Source organism: Oncorhynchus keta, unplaced genomic scaffold (genome assembly GCF_023373465.1).
Source record: "Oncorhynchus keta strain PuntledgeMale-10-30-2019 unplaced genomic scaffold, Oket_V2 Un_contig_1746_pilon_pilon, whole genome shotgun sequence".
NCBI classification, from domain to species: domain Eukaryota; kingdom Metazoa; phylum Chordata; class Actinopteri; order Salmoniformes; family Salmonidae; genus Oncorhynchus; species Oncorhynchus keta.
The window spans coordinates 143,414-164,777 of record NW_026280445.1 but is presented as its reverse complement, the minus strand read 5'-3'; the positions used below and the strand labels follow the sequence as shown (position 1 = coordinate 164,777).

Sequence of the window (21,364 nt, the reverse complement as noted above, 5' to 3'; positions counted from 1 at the left end):
ACAGTCCTGTTAGTGGTTAGGGTCAGGACCCTGAGTGTTACCAACAGTCCTGTTAGTGGTTAGGGTCAGGACCCTGAGTGTTACCAACAGTCCTGTTAGTGGTTAGGGTCTGGACCCTGAGTGTTACCAACAGTCCTGTTAGTGGTTAGGGTCAGGACCCTGAGTGTTACCAACAGTCCTGTTAGTGGTTAGGGTCAGGACCCTGAGTGTTACCAACAGTCCTGTTAGTGGTTAGGGTCAGGACCCTGAGTGTTACCAACAGTCCTGTTAGTGGTTAGGGTCAGGACCCTGAGTGTTACCAACAGTCCTGTTAGTGGTTAGGGTCAGGACCCTGAGTGTTACCAACAGTCCCATTAGTGGTTAGGGTCAGGACCCTGAGTGTTACCAACAGTCTTGTTAGTGGTTAGGGTCAGGACCCTGAGTGTTACCAACAGTCCTGTTAGTGGTTAGGGTCAGGACCCTGAGTGTTACCAACAGTCCCATTAGTGGTTAGGGTCAGGACCCTGAGTGTTACAACAATCCCATTAGTGGTTAGGGTCAGGACCCTGAGTGTTACCAACAGTCCCATTAGTGGTTAGGGTCAGGACCCTGAGTGTTACCAACAGTCCTGTTAGTGGTTAGGGTCTGAACCCTGAGTGTTACAACAGTCCTGCTAGTGGTTAGGGTCAGGACCCTGAGTGTTACCAACAGTCCTGTTAGTGGTTAGGGTCTGAACCCTGAGTGTTACCAACAGTCCCATTAGTGGTTAGGGTCAGGACCCTGAGTGTTACCAACAGTCCCATTAGTGGTTAGGGTCAGGACCCTGAGTGTTACCAACAGTCCCATTAGTGGTTAGGGTCAGGACCCTGAGTGTTACAACAGTCCCGTTAGTGGTTAGGGTCAGGACCCTGAGTGTTACCAACAGTCCCATTAGTGGTTAGGGTCAGGACCCTGAGTGTTACAACAATCCCATTAGTGGTTAGGGTCTGGACCCTGAGTGTTACCAACAGTCCTGTTAGTGGTTGGGGTCAGGACCCTGAGTGTTACCAACAGTCCTGTTAGTGGTTAGGGTCAGGACCCTGAGTGTCACCAACAGTCCCGTTAGTGGTTAGGGTCTGGACCCTGAGTGTTACAACAATCCCATTAGTGGTTAGGGTCAGGACCCTGAGTGTTACCAACAGTCCCATTAGTGGTTAGGGTCAGGACCCTGAGTGTTACCAACAGTCCCATTAGTGGTTAGGGTCAGGACCCTGAGTGTTACCAACAGTCCCATTAGTGGTTAGGGTCAGGACCCTGAGTGTTACAACAGTCCCGTTAGTGGTTAGGGTCAGGACCCTGTGTGTTACCAACAGTCCCATTAGTGGTTAGGGTCTGGACCCTGAGTGTTACCAACAGTCCTGTTAGTGGTTAGGGTGAGGACCCTGAGTGTTACCAACAGTCCAGTTAGTGGTTAGGGTCAGGACCCTGAGTGTTACCAACAGTCCCGTTAAGGGTCAGGACCCTGAGTGTTACAACAGTCCCGTTAGTGGTTAGGGTCAGGACCCTGAGTGTTACCAATAGTCCCGTTAGTGGTTAGGGTCAGGACCCTGAGTGTTACCAACAGTCCCATTAGTGGTTAGGGTCAGGACCCTGAGTGTTACCAACAGTCCCATTAGTGGTTAGGGTCTGAACCCTGAGTGTTACCAACAGTCCCATTTGTGGTTAGGGTCAGGACCCTGAGTGTCACCAACAGTCCCGTTAGTGGTTAGGGTCTGAACCCTGTGTGTTACCAACAGTCCTGTTAGTGGTTAGGGTCAGGACCCTGAGTGTTACCAACAGTCTTGTTAGTGGTTAGGGTCTGAACCCTGAGTGTTACAACAGTCCCATTAGTGGTTAGGGTCTGAACCCTGAGTGTTACCAACAGTCCCGTTAGTGGTTAGGGTCAGGACCCTGAGTGTTACCAACAGTCCTGTTAGTGGTTAGGGTCAGGACCCTGAGTGTTACCAACAGTCCCATTAGTGGTTAGGGTCTGGACCCTGAGTGTTACCAACAGTCCCATTAGTGGTTAGGGTCTGGACCCTGAGTGTTACCAACAGTCCTGTTAGTGGTTAGGGTCAGGACCCTGAGTGTTACCAACAGTCCTGTTAGTGGTTAGGGTCTGGACCCTGAGTGTTACCAACAGTCCTGTTAGTGGTTAGGGTCAGGACCTGAGTGTTACCAACAGTCCTGTTAGTGGTTAGGGTCTGGACCCTGAGTGTTACCAACAGTCCTGTTAGTGGTTAGGGTCAGGACCCTGAGTGTTACCAACAGTCCTGTTAGTGGTTAGGGTCAGGACCCTGAGTGTTACCAACAGTCCTGTTAGTGGTTAGGGTCAGGACCCTGAGTGTTACCAACAGTCCCGTTAGTGGTTAGGGTCAGGACCCTGAGTGTTACCAACAGTCCCATTAGTGGTTAGGGTCAGGACCCTGAGTGTTACCAACAGTCTTGTTAGTGGTTAGGGTCAGGACCCTGAGTGTTACCAACAGTCCTGTTAGTGGTTAGGGTCTGGACCCTGAGTGTTACCAACAGTCCTGTTAGTGGTTAGGGTCAGGACCCTGAGTGTTACCAACAGTCCTGTTAGTGGTTAGGGTCAGGACCCTGAGTGTTACCAACAGTCCTGTTAGTGGTTAGGGTCTGGACCCTGAGTGTTACCAACAGTCCAGTTAGTGGTTAGGGTCAGGACCCTGAGTGTTACCAACAGTCCAGTTAGTGGTTAGGGTCTGAACCCTGAGTGTTACCAACAGTCCCGTTAGTGGTTAGGGTCAGGACCCTGAGTGTTACCAACAGTCCTGTTAGTGGTTAGGGTCAGGACCCTGAGTGTTACCAACAGTCCATTAGTGGTTAGGGTCAGGACCCTGAGTGTTACCAACAGTCCTGTTAGTGGTTAGGGTCAGGACCCTGAGTGTTAACAACAGTCCTGTTAGTGGTTAGGGTCAGGACCTGAGTGTTACCAACAGTCCAGTTAGTGGTTAGGGTCAGGACCCTGAGTGTTACCAACAGTCCTGTTAGTGGTTAGGGTCTGAACCCTGAGTGTTACCAACAGTCCTGTTAGTGGTTAGGGTCAGGACCCTGAGTGTTACCAACAGTCCCGTTAGTGGTTAGGGTCTGGACCCTGAGTGTTACCAACAGTCCTGTTAGTGGTTAGGGTCAGGACCCTGAGTGTTACCAACAGTCCTGTTAGTGGTTAGGGTCAGGACCCTGAGTGTTACCAACAGTCCAGTTAGTGGTTAGGGTCAGGACCCTGAGTGTTACCAACAGTCCTGTTAGTGGTTAGGGTCAGGACCCTGAGTGTTACCAACAGTCCCATTAGTGGTTAGGGTCAGGACCCTGAGTGTTACCAACAGTCCTGTTAGTGGTTAGGGTCTGAACCCTGAGTGTTACCAACAGTCCTGTTAGTGGTTAGGGTCAGGACCCTGAGTGTTACCAACAGTCCCGTTAGTGGTTAGGGTCTGAACCCTGAGTGTTACCAACAGTCCCGTTAGTGGTTAGGGTCAGGACCCTGAGTGTTACCAACAGTCCCATTAGTGGTTAGGGTCAGGACCCTGAGTGTTACCAACAGTCCCATTAGTGGTTAGGGTCAGGACCCTGAGTGTTACCAACAGTCCCGTTAGTGGTTAGGGTCAGGACCCTGAGTGTTACCAACAGTCCCATTAGTGGTTAGGGTCAGGACCCTGAGTGTTACAACAATCCCATTAGTGGTTAGGGTCTGGACCCTGAGTGTTACCAACAGTCCTGTTAGTGGTTGGGGTCAGGACCCTGAGTGTTACCAACAGTCCTGTTAGTGGTTAGGGTCAGGACCCTGAGTGTCACCAACAGTCCCGTTAGTGGTTAGGGTCTGGACCCTGAGTGTTACAACAATCCCATTAGTGGTTAGGGTCAGGACCCTGAGTGTTACCAACAGTCCCATTAGTGGTTAGGGTCAGGACCCTGAGTGTTACCAACAGTCCCATTAGTGGTTAGGGTCAGGACCCTGAGTGTTACCAACAGTCCCATTAGTGGTTAGGGTCAGGACCCTGAGTGTTACAACAGTCCCGTTAGTGGTTAGGGTCAGGACCCTGTGTGTTACCAACAGTCCCATTAGTGGTTAGGGTCTGGACCCTGAGTGTTACCAACAGTCCTGTTAGTGGTTAGGGTGAGGACCCTGAGTGTTACCAACAGTCCAGTTAGTGGTTAGGGTCAGGACCCTGAGTGTTACAACAGTCCTGTTAGTGGTTAGGGTCAGGACCCTGAGTGTTACCAATAGTCCCGTTAGTGGTTAGGGTCAGGACCCTGAGTGTTACCAACAGTCCCATTAGTGGTTAGGGTCAGGACCCTGAGTGTTACCAACAGTCCCATTAGTGGTTAGGGTCTGAACCCTGAGTGTTACCAACAGTCCCATTTGTGGTTAGGGTCAGGACCCTGAGTGTCACCAACAGTCCCGTTAGTGGTTAGGGTCTGAACCCTGTGTGTTACCAACAGTCCTGTTAGTGGTTAGGGTCAGGACCCTGAGTGTTACCAACAGTCTTGTTAGTGGTTAGGGTCTGAACCCTGAGTGTTACAACAGTCCCATTAGTGGTTAGGGTCTGAACCCTGAGTGTTACCAACAGTCCCGTTAGTGGTTAGGGTCAGGACCCTGAGTGTTACCAACAGTCCTGTTAGTGGTTAGGGTCAGGACCCTGAGTGTTACAACAGTCCCATTAGTGGTTAGGGTCTGGACCCTGAGTGTTACCAACAGTCCCATTAGTGGTTAGGGTCTGAACCCTGAGTGTTACCAACAGTCCTGTTAGTGGTTAGGGTCAGGACCCTGAGTGTTACCAACAGTCCTGTTAGTGGTTAGGGTCTGGACCCTGAGTGTTACCAACAGTCCTGTTAGTGGTTAGGGTCAGGACCCTGAGTGTTACCAACAGTCCTGTTAGTGGTTAGGGTCTGGACCCTGAGTGTTACCAACAGTCCTGCTAGTGGTTAGGGTCAGGACCCTGAGTGTTACCAACAGTCCTGTTAGTGGTTAGGGTCAGGACCCTGAGTGTTACCAACAGTCCTGTTAGTGGTTAGGGTCAGGACCCTGAGTGTTACCAACAGTCCCGTTAGTGGTTAGGGTCAGGACCCTGAGTGTTACCAACAGTCCCATTAGTGGTTAGGGTCAGGACCCTGAGTGTTACCAACAGTCTTGTTAGTGGTTAGGGTCAGGACCCTGAGTGTTACCAACAGTCCTGTTAGTGGTTAGGGTCAGGACCCTGAGTGTTACCAACAGTCCTGTTAGTGGTTAGGGTCTGGACCCTGAGTGTTACCAACAGTCCTGTTAGTGGTTAGGGTCAGGACCCTGAGTGTTACCAACAGTCCTGTTAGTGGTTAGGGTCAGGACCCTGAGTGTTACCAACAGTCCTGTTAGTGGTTAGGGTCTGGACCCTGAGTGTTACCAACAGTCCAGTTAGTGGTTAGGGTCAGGACCCTGAGTGTTACCAACAGTCCAGTTAGTGGTTAGGGTCTGAACCCTGAGTGTTACCAACAGTCCCGTTAGTGGTTAGGGTCAGGACCCTGAGTGTTACCAACAGTCCTGTTAGTGGTTAGGGTCAGGACCCTGAGTGTTACCAACAGTCACATTAGTGGTTAGGGTCAGGACCCTGAGTGTTACCAACAGTCCTGTTAGTGGTTAGGGTCAGGACCCTGAGTGTTAACAACAGTCCTGTTAGTGGTTAGGGTCAGGACCCTGAGTGTTACCAACAGTCCAGTTAGTGGTTAGGGTCAGGACCCTGAGTGTTACCAACAGTCCTGTTAGTGGTTAGGGTCAGGACCCTGAGTGTTACCAACAGTCCTGTTAGTGGTTAGGGTCAGGACCCTGAGTGTTACCAACAGTCCCGTTAGTGGTTAGGGTCTGGACCCTGAGTGTTACCAACAGTCCTGTTAGTGGTTAGGGTCAGGACCCTGAGTGTTACCAACAGTCCTGTTCGTGGTTAGGGTCTGAACCCTGAGTGTTACCAACAGTCCAGTTAGTGGTTAGGGTCAGGACCCTGAGTGTTACCAACAGTCCTGTTAGTGGTTAGGGTCAGGACCCTGAGTGTTACCAACAGTCCAGTTAGTGGTTAGGGTCAGGACCCTGAGTGTTACCAACAGTCCTGTTAGTGGTTAGGGTCAGGACCCTGAGTGTTACCAACAGTCCAGTTAGTGGTTAGGGTCAGGACCCTGAGTGTTACCAACAGTCCTGTTAGTGGTTAGGGTCAGGACCCTGAGTGTTACCAACAGTCCTGTTAGTGGTTAGGGTCTGGACCCTGAGTGTTACCAACAGTCCAGTTAGTGGTTAGGGTCAGGGTTCTGAACTGATCAATGAGTTATCCATCTAAAGTGTTCCTGACCTGTTGTTTTGCTGTTTCACACCGTAGATTCGTGAATGGTTTGGGCAGTCCGTTGAATGTCACGTTGGGAGTCGGTGACATAGCTCCTCTGTCTGTCTCCAACTATAGTCTGGTTCCACAGGGAAAGTGAGTGGCTTTTTGCTTCATATCAACACGCATTTATACCGTATGGGGGCGAGGAGAGAGATCTGATTGGCTGTTGTGTGTCTCAGGGCGGAGTTTACCATCATGAACAGAGGTGGTGCATCGTGTCTGTACTCTAAAGAGCTGGGCTTTGGCAGCGCCTTCACCCTCGTCATACCATCCACATTCAACATCGGACCCCCTGATGTAAAGTCCTCTATCCTATAACCCCTGATACCCAACCCTCAACCAAACTAGCAATGTGCTGTGTCTGATTGTGTTGTGAAGGCCCATGTTGGGCTGTTTACCAGGGTCTTACTGCATGTTTTTCTGTTTGTTGTGTCTGATTGTGTTGTGAAGGCCCATGTTGGGCTGTTTACCAGGGTCTTACTGCATGTTTTTCTGTTTGTTGTGTCTGATTGTGTTGTGAAGGCCCATGTTGGGCTGTTTACCAGGGTCTTACTGCATGTTTTTCTGTTTGCTGTGTCTGATTGTGTTGTGAAGGCCCATGTTGGGCTGTTTACCAGGGTCTTACTGCATGTTTTTCTGTGTGTTGTGTCTGATTGTGTTGTGAAGGCCCATGTTGGGCTGTTTACCAGGGTCTTACTGCATGTTTTTCTGTTTGTTGTGTCTGATTGTGTTGTGAAGGCCCATGTTGGGCTGTTTACCAGGGTCTTACTGCATGTTTTTCTGTTTGCTGTGTCTGATTGTGAAGGCCCATGTTGGGCTGTTTACCAGGGTCTTACTGCATGTTTTTCTGTTTGTTGTGTCTGATTGTGTTGTGAAGGCCCATGTTGGGCTGTTTACCAGGGTCTTACTGCATGTTTTCTGTTTGTTGTGTCTGATTGTGTTGTGAAGGCCCATGTTGGGCTGTTTACCAGGGTCTTACTGCATGTTTTTCTGTTTGTTGTGTCTGATTGTGTTGTGAAGGCCCATGTTGGGCTGTTTACCAGGGTCTTACTGCATGTTTTTCTGTTTGTTGTGTCTGATTGTGTTGTGAAGGCCCATGTTGGGCTGTTTACCAGGGTCTTACTGCATGTTTTTCTGTGTGTTGTGTCTGATTGTGTTGTGAAGGCCCATGTTGGGCTGTTTACCAGGTTTCATGTGTTGATTACTGTGTCCAGTGTTGGCAGGCCATCCAGGTGGTAGAAGACATCAAGCCCAACACCATCCACATGGGCTGGCAAATCCCTCAGTACTTCCTCATGACAGCAGGAGAGGTGGTGTTCTCTGTGACTGGCCTGGAGTTCTCCTACTCGCAGGTAGGGGGCGCCACTGTCCTCTCTCACCCATCACACTAGCCTTGGTCTCTAGTGGCTCTCTGTCATCCAAACACAACTCAACTCAGACCTGTTACTTAAACAATTAACTTTCAATTCTCATCTCAACCCAAAACCTAATGCACACCTCTTCTTGCTCTGCAGGCGCCTAGCAACATGAAGTCGGTGCTGCAGGCTGGTTGGCTGTTCACCGTCGCCGTGGGAAACATCATAGTGCTGATTGTTGCCGAGGCAGCACAGCTCTCAGATCAGGTTACTACAGATCTTCTAACATCTAGAACCCTATAAAACCCTCTAAACAATACTGACCACTGTACTGAGGTCAGATAGGGCCTAAGTTCATTGATATCTAAACCTTGTTATCTGTGTGTTCCAGGGGGTAGAGTAGTGATATTAACCCCTGTGTGTCTGTGTGTTCCAGGGGGCAGAGTAGTGATATTAACCCCTGTGTGTTCCAGGGGGTAGAGTAGTGATATTAACCCCTGTGTGTCTGTGTGTTCCAGGGGGCAGAGTAGTGATATTAACCCCTGTGTGTTCCAGGGGGTAGAGTAGTGATATTAACCCCTGTGTGTTCCAGGGGGTAGAGTAGTGATATTAACCCCTGTGTGTTCCAGGGGGTAGAGTAGTGATATTAACCCCTGTGTGTTCCAGGGGGTAGAGTAGTGATATTAACCCCTGTGTGTCTGTGTGTTCCAGGGGGTAGAGTAGTGATATTAACCCCTGTGTGTTCCAGGGGGTAGAGTAGTGATATTAACCCCTGTGTGTTCCAGGGGGTAGAGTAGTGATATTAACCCCTGTGTGTCTGTGTGTTCCAGGGGGCAGAGTAGTGATATTAACCCCTGTGTGTTCCAGGGGGCAGAGTAGTGATATTAATCCCTGTGTGTCTGTGTGTTCCAGGGGGCAGAGTAGTGATATTAACCCCTGTGTGTTCCAGGGGGCAGAGTAGTGATATTAACCCCTGTGTGTTCCAGGGGGCAGAGTAGTGATATTAACCCCTGTGTGTTCCAGGGGGAGAGTAGTGATATTAACCCCTGTGTTCCAGGGGGTAGAGTAGTGATATTAACCCCTGTGTGTCTGTGTGTTCCAGGGGGCAGAGTAGTGATATTAACCCCTGTGTTCCAGGGGGCAGAGTAGTGATATTAACCCCTGTGTGTTCCAGGGGGCAGAGTAGTGATATTAACCCCTGTGTTCCAGGGGGTAGAGTAGTGATATTAACCCCTGTGTGTCTGTGTGTTCCAGGGGGCAGAGTAGTGATATTAACCCCTGTGTTCCAGGGGGCAGAGTAGTGATATTAACCCCTGTGTGTTCCAGGGGGTAGAGTAGTGATATTAACCCCTGTGTGTCTGTGTGTTCCAGGGGGCAGAGTAGTGATATTAACCCCTGTGTGTTCCAGGGGGCAGAGTAGTGATATTAACCCCTGTGTGTTCCAGGGGGTAGAGTAGTGATATTAACCCCTGTGTGTCTGTGTGTTCCAGGGGGCAGAGTAGTGATATTAACCCCTGTGTGTTCCAGGGGGCAGAGTAGTGATATTAACCCCTGTGTGTTCCAGGGGGCAGAGTAGTGATATTAACCCCTGTGTGTCTGTGTGTTCCAGGGGGTAGAGTAGTTATATTAACCCCTGTGTTCCAGGGGGCAGAGTAGTGATATTAACCCCTGTGTGTCTGTGTGTTCCAGGGGGTAGAGTAGTTATATCAACCCCTGTGTTCCAGGGGGCAGAGTAGTGATATTAACCCCTGTGTTCCAGGGGGTAGAGTAGTGATATTAACCCCTGTGTTCCAGGGGGCAGAGTAGTGATATTAACCCCTGTGTTCCAGGGGGCAGAGTAGTGATATTAACCCCTGTGTTCCAGGGGGCAGAGTAGTTATATTAAATCCTGTGTTCCAGGGGGCAGAGTAGTGATATTAACCCCTGTGTTCCAGGGGTCAGAGTAGTGATATTAACCCCTGTGTTCCAGGGGGTAGAGTAGTGATATTAACCCCTGTGTTCCAGGGGGTAGAGTAGTGATATTAACCCCTGTGTTCCAGGGGGCAGAGTAGTGATATTAACCCCTGTGTGTCTGTGTGTTCCAGTGGGCAGAATATATCCTGTTTGCCTCTCTCCTTTTGGTGGTGTGTATTGTGTTCGCCGTCATGTCCTACTTCTACACCTACACTGACCCAGCGGAGATCGAGGCCCAGTTCTGCCAGCCGGAACACGAGCCGGAGGAGAAGAAGAGAGATCGGGTTGAGATGGAGAGAAAGGACTCAGACTGCAGCAAGAGCAGCAAGGGTTCTGACAAGAAGAAGAGGGATTCTGTTGTTGAGCAGCATAACCAAGACGTCAAACAGAGCAAGATGTAAAACTCCCCATCCACACTACCTCCTCCTCCTGAACCAATCAGAACAGGTCTCAGAGAGAGAACCATTGGAACTTAATCTTATGAACATTAATCCTTACAGCTTTATGGGTAAATTTAGACTTTGATATATTGTAAATAATTTTTACAACGATTTATTTTGCACCATGTAGCAAAAGCAACATTATGAATGTATTTTTGCTCATCATAATTTATTTGAAAGAGGACATACTGTATGAATGACCATTCCTATTAATTTCCCAGTACAGTGTTTTGTGTACTGGATATGTAGTTGTTTTGGGTTTGATGTTGCCAGGGACTCTTGGTATTAATTCCACACCAAGTGAGTCCCTGGTAGTCAAGTGCTTCAATAAAGAGGATGAGTCTAACTTTGTGTGGTGATATTGTCAGCCAGGTGTAAGGTAATCATTAGTCCAGGTAATCATTAGTCCAGGTAATCATTAGTCCAGGTAATCATTAGTCCAGGTAATCGTTAGTCCAGGTAATCATTAGTCCAGGTAATCTTTAGTCCAGGTAATCATTAGTCCAGGTAATCTTTAGTCCAGGTAATCATTAGTCAAGGTAATCTTTATCTTTGGTCCAGGTAATCATTAGTCCTTTAGGTAATCATTAGTCCAGGTAATCTTTAGTCCAGGTAATCATTAGTCCTACTGCTACCCCCTGTTTTGAACAAAATGAGAGTTCCATCCCAGTTTAGTTTGGTTCCTAGGGGTTAATATCACTACTCTACCCCTGGAACAATCAGACCAGTTTAGTTTGGTTCCTAGGGGTTAATATCACTACTCTACCCCCTGGAACAATCAGACCAGTTTAGTTTGGTTCCTAGGGGTTAATATCACTACTCTACCCCCTGGAACAATCAGACCAGTTTAGTTTGGTTCCTAGGGGTTAATATCACTACTCTACCCCCTGGAACAATCAGACCAGTTTAGTTTGGTTCCTAGGGGTTAATATCACTACTCTACCCCCTGGAACAATCAGACCAGTTTAGTTTGGTTCCTAGGGGTTAATATCACTACTCTACCCCCTGGAACAATCAGACCTCTCCATCCCAGTTTAGTTTGGTTCCTAGGGGTTAATATCACTACTCTACCCCCTGGAACAATCAGACCAGTTTAGTTTGGTTCCTAGGGGTTAATATCACTACTCTACCCCTGGAACAATCAGACCAGTTTAGTTTGGTTCCTAGGGGTTAATATCACTACTCTACCCCTGGAACAATCAGACCAGTTTAGTTTGGTTCCTAGGGGTTAATATCACTACTCTAACCCCTGGAACAATCAGACCAGTTTAGTTTGGTTCCTAGGGGTTAATATCACTACTTTACCCCTGGAACAATCAGACCTCTCCATCCCAGTTTAGTTTGGTTCCTAGGGGTTAATATCACTACTCTACCCCTGGAACAATCAGACCTCTCCATCCCAGTTTAGTTTGGTTCCTAGGGGTTAATATCACTACTCTACCCCTGGAACAATCAGACCAGTTTAGTTTGGTTCCTAGGGGTTAATATCACTACTCTACCCCTGGAACAATCAGACCAGTTTAGTTTGGTTCCTAGGGGTTAATATCACTACTCTACCCCTGGAACAATCAGACCAGTTTAGTTTGGTTCCTAGGGGTTAATATCACTACTCTACCCCTGGAACAATCAGACCAGTTTAGTTTGGTTCCTAGGGGTTAATATCACTACTCTACCCCCTGGAACAATCAGACCAGTTTAGTTTGGTTCCTAGGGGTTAATATCACTACTCTACCCCCTGGAACAATCAGACCAGTTTAGTTTGGTTCCTAGGGGTTAATATCACTACTCTACCCCCTGGAACAATCAGACCAGTTTAGTTTGGTTCCTAGGGGTTAATATCACTACTCTACCCCCTGGAACAATCAGACCAGTTTAGTTTGGTTCCTAGGGGTTAATATCACTACTCTACCCCCTGGAACAATCAGACCAGTTTAGTTTGGTTCCTAGGGGTTAATATCACTACTCTACCCCCTGGAACAATCAGACCAGTTTAGTTTGGTTCCTAGGGGTTAATATCACTACTCTACCCCCTGGAACAATCAGACCAGTTTAGTTTGGTTCCTAGGGGTTAATATCACTACTCTACCCCTGGAACAATCAGACCAGTTTAGTTTGGTTCCTAGGGGTTAATATCACTACTCTACCCCCTGGAACAATCAGACCAGTTTAGTTTGGTTCCTAGGGGTTAATATCACTACTCTACCCCTGGAACAATCAGACCAGTTTAGTTTGGTTCCTAGGGGTTAATATCACTACTCTACCCCCTGGAACAATCAGACCAGTTTAGTTTGGTTCCTAGGGGTTAATATCACTACTCTACCCCCTGGAACAATCAGACCAGTTTAGTTTGGTTCCTAGGGGTTAATATCACTACTCTACCCCCTGGAACAATCAGACCAGTTTAGTTTGGTTCCTAGGGGTTAATATCACTACTCTACCCCCTGGAACAATCAGACCAGTTTAGTTTGGTTCCTAGGGCGGAATTCCAAGTGAACGTCATTCCCTTTTTATGCAGTTTTCTCTCTACGTGTTTTCTGACCTTGAACTTAACAGCACGATAACAGCTTTCTTAGCTATTGATAAGAGCTCGGTAAATGAGTAAGCCATTTGTATAAGAGGATTGTAAATTATATATACGCACAACATGCAACAATTTCAAAGACTTTACTGAGATACAGTTCACATAAGGAAATCAATCAGTCAATTGAAATACATTCATTAGGCCCTATACTATGGATTCCACGTGCCTGAGAATGCAGACAGCTTAAAAAAAGGTAGGGGCATGGATCAGAAAACCAGTCAGGTTCTGGTGTGACCACCATTTACCTTGTGCAGCGTGATGCATAGAGCTGATCAGGCTGGTGATTGGGAATGTCCCATTCCTCCTCAATGGCTGTGTGGAGTTTGATATTGGCAGGAACTAGAACACAAATGGCTGTGCATCTACTAGGGCCAAGATGTCTAGGCGTACCACAGGGTTGGATAATTAGACCTTGTTATTCCTCATCTATATCAATAACCTGACTGCTGGGTCTAGTACCATACTAATCTATATCAATAACCTTACTGCTGGGTCTTCTACCGTACCATACTAATCTATATCAATAATTTGCTGGGTCTTCTACCATACTAATCTATATCAATAACCTTACTGCTGTGTCTTCTACCATACTTATCTATATCAATAACCTGCTGGGTCTTCTACCATACTAATCTATATCAATAACCTGCTAGGTCTTCTACCATATCATACTAATCTATATCAATAACCTGACTGCTGGGTCTTCTACCATACTTATCTATATCAATTACCTGCTGGGTCTTCTACCATACTAATCTATAGGGGCGACAAGGTAGCCTAGTGGTTAGAGCGTTGGACTAGTAACCGGAAGGTTGCAAGTTCAAACCCCCGAGCTGACATGGTACAAATCTGTCGTTCTGCCCCTGAACTATATCAATAACCTGACTGCTGGGTATTCTACCGTACTTCCCCTTCTCTTTGCTGATGACACCAATTTGATTTTATTACACAATCATTTTCATTCACTAATTAATGAAACCAACTCAAAATACATTTACAAGACAACCCACCTCCTCTCTAATTACCTGGCTCCATCTGCACCTTTGTTTAAGAAACTCAATATACTCAATGTCTTAGGACATTAATGTACACCATTTCGAACAAATACTCATATCTCCAAGACAGTTTACCTAAACCCTTCAATGGATTCTACCAGGTCCCAGTTTACCTAAACCCTCAATGGATTCTACCAGGTCCCAGTTTACCTAAACCCTTCAATGGATTCTACCAGGTCCCAGACAGTTTACCTAAACCCTTCAATGGATTCTACCAGGTCCCAGACAGTTTACCTAAACCCTTCAATGGATTCTACCAGGTCCCAGACAGTTTACCTAAACCCTTCAATGGATTCTACCAGGTCCCAGTTTACCTAAACCCTTCAATGGATTCTACCAGGTCCCAGACAGTTTACCTAAACCCTTCAATGGATTCTACCAGGTCCCAGACAGTTTACCTAAACCCTTCAATGGATTCTACCAGGTCCCAGACAGTTTACCTAAACCCTTCAATGGATTCTACCAGGTCCCAGACAGTTTACCTAAACCCTTCAATGGATTCTACCAGGTCCCAGACAGTTTACCTAAACCCTTCAATGGATTCTACCAGGTCCCAGACAGTTTACCTAAACCCTTCAATGGATTCTACCAGGTCCCAGACAGTTTACCTAAACCCTTCAATGGATTCTACCAGGTCCCAGACAGTTTACCTAAACCCTTCAATGGATTCTACCAGGTCCCAGACAGTTTACCTAAACCCTTCAATGGATTCTACCAGGTCCCAGACAGTTTACCTAAACCCTTCAATGGATTCTACCAGGTCCCAGTTTACCTAAACCCTTCAATGGATTCTACCAGGTCCCAGTTTACCTAAACCCTTCAATGGATTCTACCAGGTCCCAGACAGTTTACCTAAACCCTTCAATGGATTCTACCAGGTCCCAGACAGTTTACCTAAACCCTTCAATGGATTCTACCAGGTCCCAGACAGTTTACCTAAACCCTTCAATGGATTCTACCAGGTCCCAGTTTACCTAAACCCTTCAATGGATTCTACCAGGTCCCAGACAGTTTACCTAAACCCTTCAATGGATTCTACCAGGTCCCAGACAGTTTACCTAAACCCTTCAATGGATTCTACCAGGTCCCAGACAGTTTACCTAAACCCTTCAATGGATTCTACCAGGTCCCAGTTTACCTAAACCCTTCAATGGATTCTACCAGGTCCCAGTTTACCTAAACCCTTCAATGGATTCTACCAGGTCCCAGACAGTTTACCTAAACCCTTCAATGGATTCTACCAGGTCCCAGTTTACCTAAACCCTTCAATGGATTCTACCAGGTCCCAGACAGTTTACCTAAACCCTTCAATGGATTCTACCAGGTCCCAGACAGTTTACCTAAACCCTTCAATGGATTCTACCAGGTCCCAGACAGTTTACCTAAACCCTTCAATGGATTCTACCAGGTCCCAGACAGGATTTACCTAAACCCTTCAATGGATTCTACCAGGTCCCAGTTTACCTAAACCCTTCAATGGATTCTACCAGGTCCCAGTTTACCTAAACCCTTCAATGGATTCTACCAGGTCCCAGTTAACCTAAACCCTTCAATGGATTCTACCAGGTCCCAGACAGTTTACCTAAACCCTTCAATGGATTCTACCAGGTCCCAGACAGTTTACCTAAACCCTTCAATGGATTCTACCAGGTCCCAGTTTACCTAAACCCTTCAATGGATTCTACCAGGTCCCAGTTTACCTAAACCCTTCAATGGATTCTACCAGGTCCCAGACAGTTTACCTAAACCCTTCAATGGATTCTACCAGGTCCCAGTTTACCTAAACCCTTCAATGGATTCTACCAGGTCCCAGTTTACCTAAACCCTTCAATGGATTCTACCAGGTCCCAGACAGTTTACCTAAACCCTTCAATGGATTCTACCAGGTCCCAGACAGTTTACCTAAACCCTTCAATGGATTCTACCAGGTCCCAGACAGTTTACCTAAACCCTTCAATGGATTCTACCAGGTCCCAGACAGTTTACCTAAACCCTTCAATGGATTCTACCAGGTCCCAGTTTACCTAAACCCTTCAATGGATTCTACCAGGTCCCAGACAGTTTACCTAAACCCTTCAATGGATTCTCCCAGGTCCCAGTTTACCTAAACCCTTCAATGGATTCTACCAGGTCCCAGACAGTTTACCTAAACCCTTCAATGGATTCTACCAGGTCCCAGACAGTTTACCTAAACCCTTCAATGGATTCTACCAGGTCCCAGACAGTTTACCTAAACCCTTCAATGGATTCTACCAGGTCCCAGACAGTTTACCTAAACCCTTCAATGGATTCTACCAGGTCCCAGTTTACCTAAACCCTTCAATGGATTCTACCAGGTCCCAGACAGTTTACCTAAACCCTTCAATGGATTCTACCAGGTCCCAGTTTACCTAAACCCTTCAATGGATTCTACCAGGTCCCAGTTTAAAACCCTTCAATGGATTCTACCAGGTCCCAGTTTACCTAAACCCTTCCATGGATTCTACCAGGTCCCAGACAGTTTACCTAAACCCTTCAATGGATTCTACCAGGTCCCAGACAGTTTACCTAAACCCTTCAATGGATTCTACCAGGTCCCAGACAGTTTACCTAAACCCTTCAATGGATTCTACCAGGTCCCAGTTTACCTAAACCCTTCAATGGATTCTACCAGGTCCCAGACAGTTTACCTAAACCCTTCAATGGATTCTACCAGGTCCCAGACAGTTTACCTAAACCCTTCAATGGATTCTACCTAAACCCTTCAATGGATTCTACCAGGTCCCAGTTTACCTAAACCCTTCAATGGATTCTACCAGGTCCCAGTTTACCTAAACCCTTCAATGGATTCTACCAGGTCCCAGACAGTTTACCTAAACCCTTCAATGGATTCTACCAGGTCCCAGACAGTTTACCTAAACCCTTCAATGGATTCTACCAGGTCCCAGACAGTTTACCTAAACCCTTCAATGGATTCTACCAGGTCCCAGGTTTACCTAAACCCTTCAATGGATTCTACCAGGTCCCAGTTTACCTAAACCCTTCAATGGATTCTACCAGGTCCCAGACAGTTTACCTAAACCCTTCAATGGATTCTACCAGGTCCCAGACAGTTTACCTAAACCCTTCAATGGATTCTACCAGGTCCCAGACAGTTTACCTAAACCCTTCAATGGATTCTACCAGGTCCCAGACAGTTTACCTAAACCCTTCAATGGATTCTACCAGGTCCCAGTTTACCTAAACCCTTCAATGGATTCTACCAGGTCCCAGACAGTTTACCTAAACCCTTCAATGGATTCTACCAGGTCCCAGACAGTTTACCTAAACCCTTCAATGGATTCTACCAGGTCCCAGACAGTTTACCTAAACCCTTCAATGGATTCTACCAGGTCCCAGTTTACCTAAACCCTTCAATGGATTCTACCAGGTCCCAGTTTACCTAAACCCTTCAATGGATTCTACCAGGTCCCAGACAGTTTACCTAAACCCTTCAATGGATTCTACCAGGTCCCAGACAGTTTACCTAAACCCTTCAATGGATTCTACCAGGTCCCAGACAGTTTACCTAAACCCTTCAATGGATTCTACCAGGTCCCAGTTTACCTAAACCCTTCAATGGATTCTACCAGGTCCCAGTTTACCTAAACCCTTCAATGGATTCTACCAGGTCCCAGACAGTTTACCTAAACCCTTCAATGGATTCTACCAGGTCCCAGTTTACCTAAACCCTTCAATGGATTCTACCAGGTCCCAGACAGTTTACCTAAACCCTTCAATGGATTCTACCAGGTCCCAGACAGTTTACCTAAACCCTTCAATGGATTCTACCAGGTCCCAGTTTACCTAAACCCTTCAATGGATTCTACCAGGTCCCAGACAGTTTACCTAAACCCTTCAATGGATTCTACCAGGTCCCAGACAGTTTACCTAAACCCTTCAATGGATTCTACCAGGTCCCAGACAGTTTACCTAAACCCTTCAATGGATTCTACCAGGTCCCAGACAGTTTACCTAAACCCTTCAATGGATTCTACCAGGTCCCAGACAGTTTACCTAAACCCTTCAATGGATTCTACCAGGTCCCAGACAGTTTACCTAAACCCTTCAATGGATTCTACCAGGTCCCAGTTTACCTAAACCCTTCAATGGATTCTAAAGGTCCCAGTTTACCTAAACCCTTCAATGGATTCTACCAGGTCCCAGACAGTTTACCTAAACAGTTTACCTAAACCCTTCAATGGATTCTACCAGGTCCCAGACAGTTTACCTAAACCCTTCAATGGATTCTACCAGGTCCCAGACAGTTTACCTAAACCCTTCAATGGATTCTACCAGGTCCCAGACAGTTTACCTAAACCCTTCAATGGATTCTACCAGGTCCCAGTTTACCTAAACCCTTCAATGGATTCTACCAGGTCCCAGACAGTTTACCTAAACCCTTCAATGGATTCTACCAGGTCCCAGACAGTTTACCTAAACCCTTCAATGGATTCTACCAGGTCCCAGACAGTTTACCTAAACCCTTCAATGGATTCTACCAGGTCCCAGACAGTTTACCTAAACCCTTCAATGGATTCTACCAGGTCCCAGACAGTTTACCTAAACCCTTCAATGGATTCTACCAGGTCCCAGACAGTTTACCTAAACCCTTCAATGGATTCTACCAGGTCCCAGACAGTTTACCTAAACCCTTCAATGGATTCTACCAGGTCCCAGTTTACCTAAACCCTTCAATGGATTCTACCAGGTCCCAGTTTACCTAAACCCTTCAATGGATTCTACCAGGTCCCAGACAGTTTACCTAAACCCTTCAATGGATTCTACCAGGTCCCAGACAGTTTACCTAAACCCTTCAATGGATTCTACCAGGTCCCAGACAGTTTACCTAAACCCTTCAATGGATTCTACCAGGTCCCAGACAGTTTACCTAAACCCTTCAATGGATTCTACCAGGTCCCAGACAGTTTACCTAAACCCTTCAATGGATTCTACCAGGTCCCAGTTTACCTAAACCCTTCAATGGATTCTACCAGGTCCCAGACAGTTTACCTAAACCCTTCAATGGATTCTACCAGGTCCCAGACAGTTTACCTAAACCCTTCAATGGATTCTACCAGGTCCCAGACAGTTTACCTAAACCCTTCAATGGATTCTACCAGGTCCCAGACAGTTTACCTAAACCCTTCAATGGATTCTACCAGGTCCCAGTTTACCCCAGACAGTTTAAAACCCTTCAATGGATTCTACCAGGTCCCAGACAGTTTACCTAAACCCTTCAATGGATTCTACCAGGTCCCAGACAGTTTACCTAAACCCTTCAATGGATTCTACCAGGTCCCAGTTTACCTAAACCCTTCAATGGATTCTACCAGGTCCCAGACAGTTTACCTAAACCCTTCAATGGATTCTACCAGGTCCCAGTTTACCTAAACCCTTCAATGGATTCTACCAGGTCCCAGACAGTTTACCTAAACCCTTCAATGGATTCTACCAGGTCCCAGACAGTTTACCTAAACCCTTCAATGGATTCTACCAGGTCCCAGACAGTTTACCTAAACCCTTCAATGGATTCTACCAGGTCCCAGACAGTTTACCTAAACCCTTCAATGGATTCTAATGGTCCCATTTTACCTAAACCCTTCAATGGATTCTACCAGGTCCCAGACAGTTTACCTAAACCCTTCAATGGATTCTACCAGGTCCCAGACAGTTTACCTAAACCCTTCAATGGATTCTACCAGGTCCCAGACAGTTTACCTAAACCCTTCAATGGATTCTACCAGGTCCCAGACAGTTTACCTAAACCCTTCAATGGATTCTACCAGGTCCCATGACAGTTTACCTAAACCCTTCAATGGATTCTACCAGGTCCCAGACAGTTTACCTAAACCCTTCAATGGATTCTACCAGGTCCCAGTTTACCTAAACCCTTCAATGGATTCTACCAGGTCCCAGTTTACCTAAACCCTTCAATGGATTCTACCAGGTCCCAGACAGTTTACCTAAACCCTTCAATGGATTCTACCAGGTCCCAGTTTACCTAAACCCTTCAATGGATTCTACCAGGTCCCAGACAGTTTACCTAAACCCTTCAATGGATTCTACCAGGTCCCAGACAGTTTACCTAAACCCTTCAATGGATTCTACCAGGTCCCAGACAGTTTACCTAAACCCTTCAATGGATTCTACCAGGTCCCAGACAGTTTACCTAAACCCTTCAATGGATTCTACCAGGTCCCAGACAGTTTACCTAAACCCTTCAATGGATTCTACCAGGTCCCAGACAGTTTACCTAAACCCTTCAATGGATTCTACCAGGTCCCAGACAGTTTACCTAAACCCTTCAATGGATTCTACCAGGTCCCAGACAGTTTACCTAAACCCTTCAATGGATTCTACCAGGTCCCAGACAGTTTACCTAAACCCTTCAATGGATTCTACCAGGTCCCAGACAGTTTACCTAAACCCTTCAATGGATTCTACCAGGTCCCAGACAGTTTACCTAAACCCTTCAATGGATTCTACCAGGTCCCAGACAGTTTACCTAAACCCTTCAATGGATTCTACCAGGTCCCAGACAGTTTACCTAAACCCTTCAATGGATTCTACAGGTCCCAGACAGTTCACCTAAACCCTTCAATGGATTCTACCAGGTCCCAGTTTACCTAAACCCTTCAATGGATTCTACCAGGTCCCAGACAGTTTACCTAAACCCCTCAATGGATTCTACCAGGTCCCAGACAGTTTACCTAAACCTTCAATGGATTCTACCAGGTCCCAGACAGTTTACCTAAACCCTTCAATGGATTCTACCAGGTCCCAGACAGTTTACCTAAACCCTTCAATGGATTCTACCAGGTCCCAGACAGTTTCCTAAAGCCTTCAATGGATTCTACCAGGTCCCAGACAGTTTCCTAAAGCCTTCAATGGATTCTACCAGGTCCCAGACAGTTTACCTAAACCCTTCAATGGATTCTACCAGGTCCCAGTTTACCTAAACCCTTCAATGGAATGGGTCCCAGACTGCTGACGTCACCCACTGTATGCTCTTTCAGGAGCCCGATTGGGTCCCAGACTGATGACGTCACCCACTGTATGCTCTTTCAGGAGCCCGATTGGGTCCCAGACTGATGACGTCACCCACTGTATGCTCTTTCAGGAGCCCGATTGGGTCCAGACTGATGACGTCACCCACTGTATGCTCTTTCAGGAGCCCGATTGGGTCCCAGACTGATGACGTCACCCACTGTATGCTCTTTCAGGAGCCCGATTGGGTCCCAGACTGATGACGTCACCCACTGTATGCTCTTTCAGGAGCCCGATTGGGTCCAGACTGATGACGTCACCCACTGTATGCTCTTTCAGGAGCCCGATTGGGTCCCAGACTGATGACGTCACCCACTGTATGCTCTTTCAGGAGCCCGATTGGGTCCAGACTGATGACGTCACCCACTGTATGCTCTTTCAGGAGCCCGATTGGGTCCCAGACTGATGACGTCACCCACTGTATGCTCTTTCAGGAGCCCGATTGGGTCCAGACTGATGACGTCACCCACTGTATGCTCTTTCAGGAGCCCGATTGGGTCCCAGACTGATGACGTCACCCACTGTATGCTCTTTCAGGAGCCCGATTGGGTCC

The 21,364-nt window shown here is 47.1% G+C and overlaps 3 long non-coding RNA genes and 1 pseudogene across 12 annotated transcripts; 2 read left to right on the top strand and 2 right to left on the bottom strand.

Annotated features, from left to right (window-relative positions):
* Window positions 1-10,453, top strand: part of LOC127919766 (solute carrier family 15 member 1-like) — a 60,276-nt pseudogene extending 49,823 nt beyond the window's left edge.
* A 2,303-nt stretch (window positions 10,454-12,756) lies between these two features.
* On the bottom strand, window positions 12,757-20,670 carry LOC127919763 (uncharacterized). Of its 2 annotated transcripts, none has more exons than XR_008103999.1 (3): window positions 20,475-20,670; window positions 13,894-14,999; window positions 12,757-13,856 (listed from the first exon to the last, which is right to left on the bottom strand). It is a non-coding gene; the product is annotated as an uncharacterized LOC127919763 (long non-coding RNA). The 2 variants fall into 2 exon arrangements; XR_008104000.1 differs by having other exon boundaries at window positions 13,894-14,881.
* LOC127919762 (uncharacterized) lies at window positions 14,830-20,737 on the top strand. Of its 9 annotated transcripts, none has more exons than XR_008103994.1 (4): window positions 14,830-14,945; window positions 15,196-15,873; window positions 17,115-17,354; window positions 20,666-20,737. It is a non-coding gene; the product is annotated as an uncharacterized LOC127919762 (long non-coding RNA). The 9 variants fall into 9 exon arrangements; XR_008103990.1 differs by lacking the exon at window positions 20,666-20,737 and adding an exon at window positions 20,296-20,339 and having other exon boundaries at window positions 17,115-17,434; XR_008103993.1 differs by lacking the exons at window positions 17,115-17,354; window positions 20,666-20,737 and adding exons at window positions 18,435-18,842; window positions 19,060-19,324.
* Window positions 15,673-17,945, bottom strand: LOC127919764 (uncharacterized). The gene is made up of 3 exons (XR_008104001.1): window positions 17,896-17,945; window positions 16,799-17,858; window positions 15,673-15,809 (listed from the first exon to the last, which is right to left on the bottom strand). It is a non-coding gene; the product is annotated as an uncharacterized LOC127919764 (long non-coding RNA).
* Window positions 20,738-21,364: the final 627 nt, after the last annotated feature.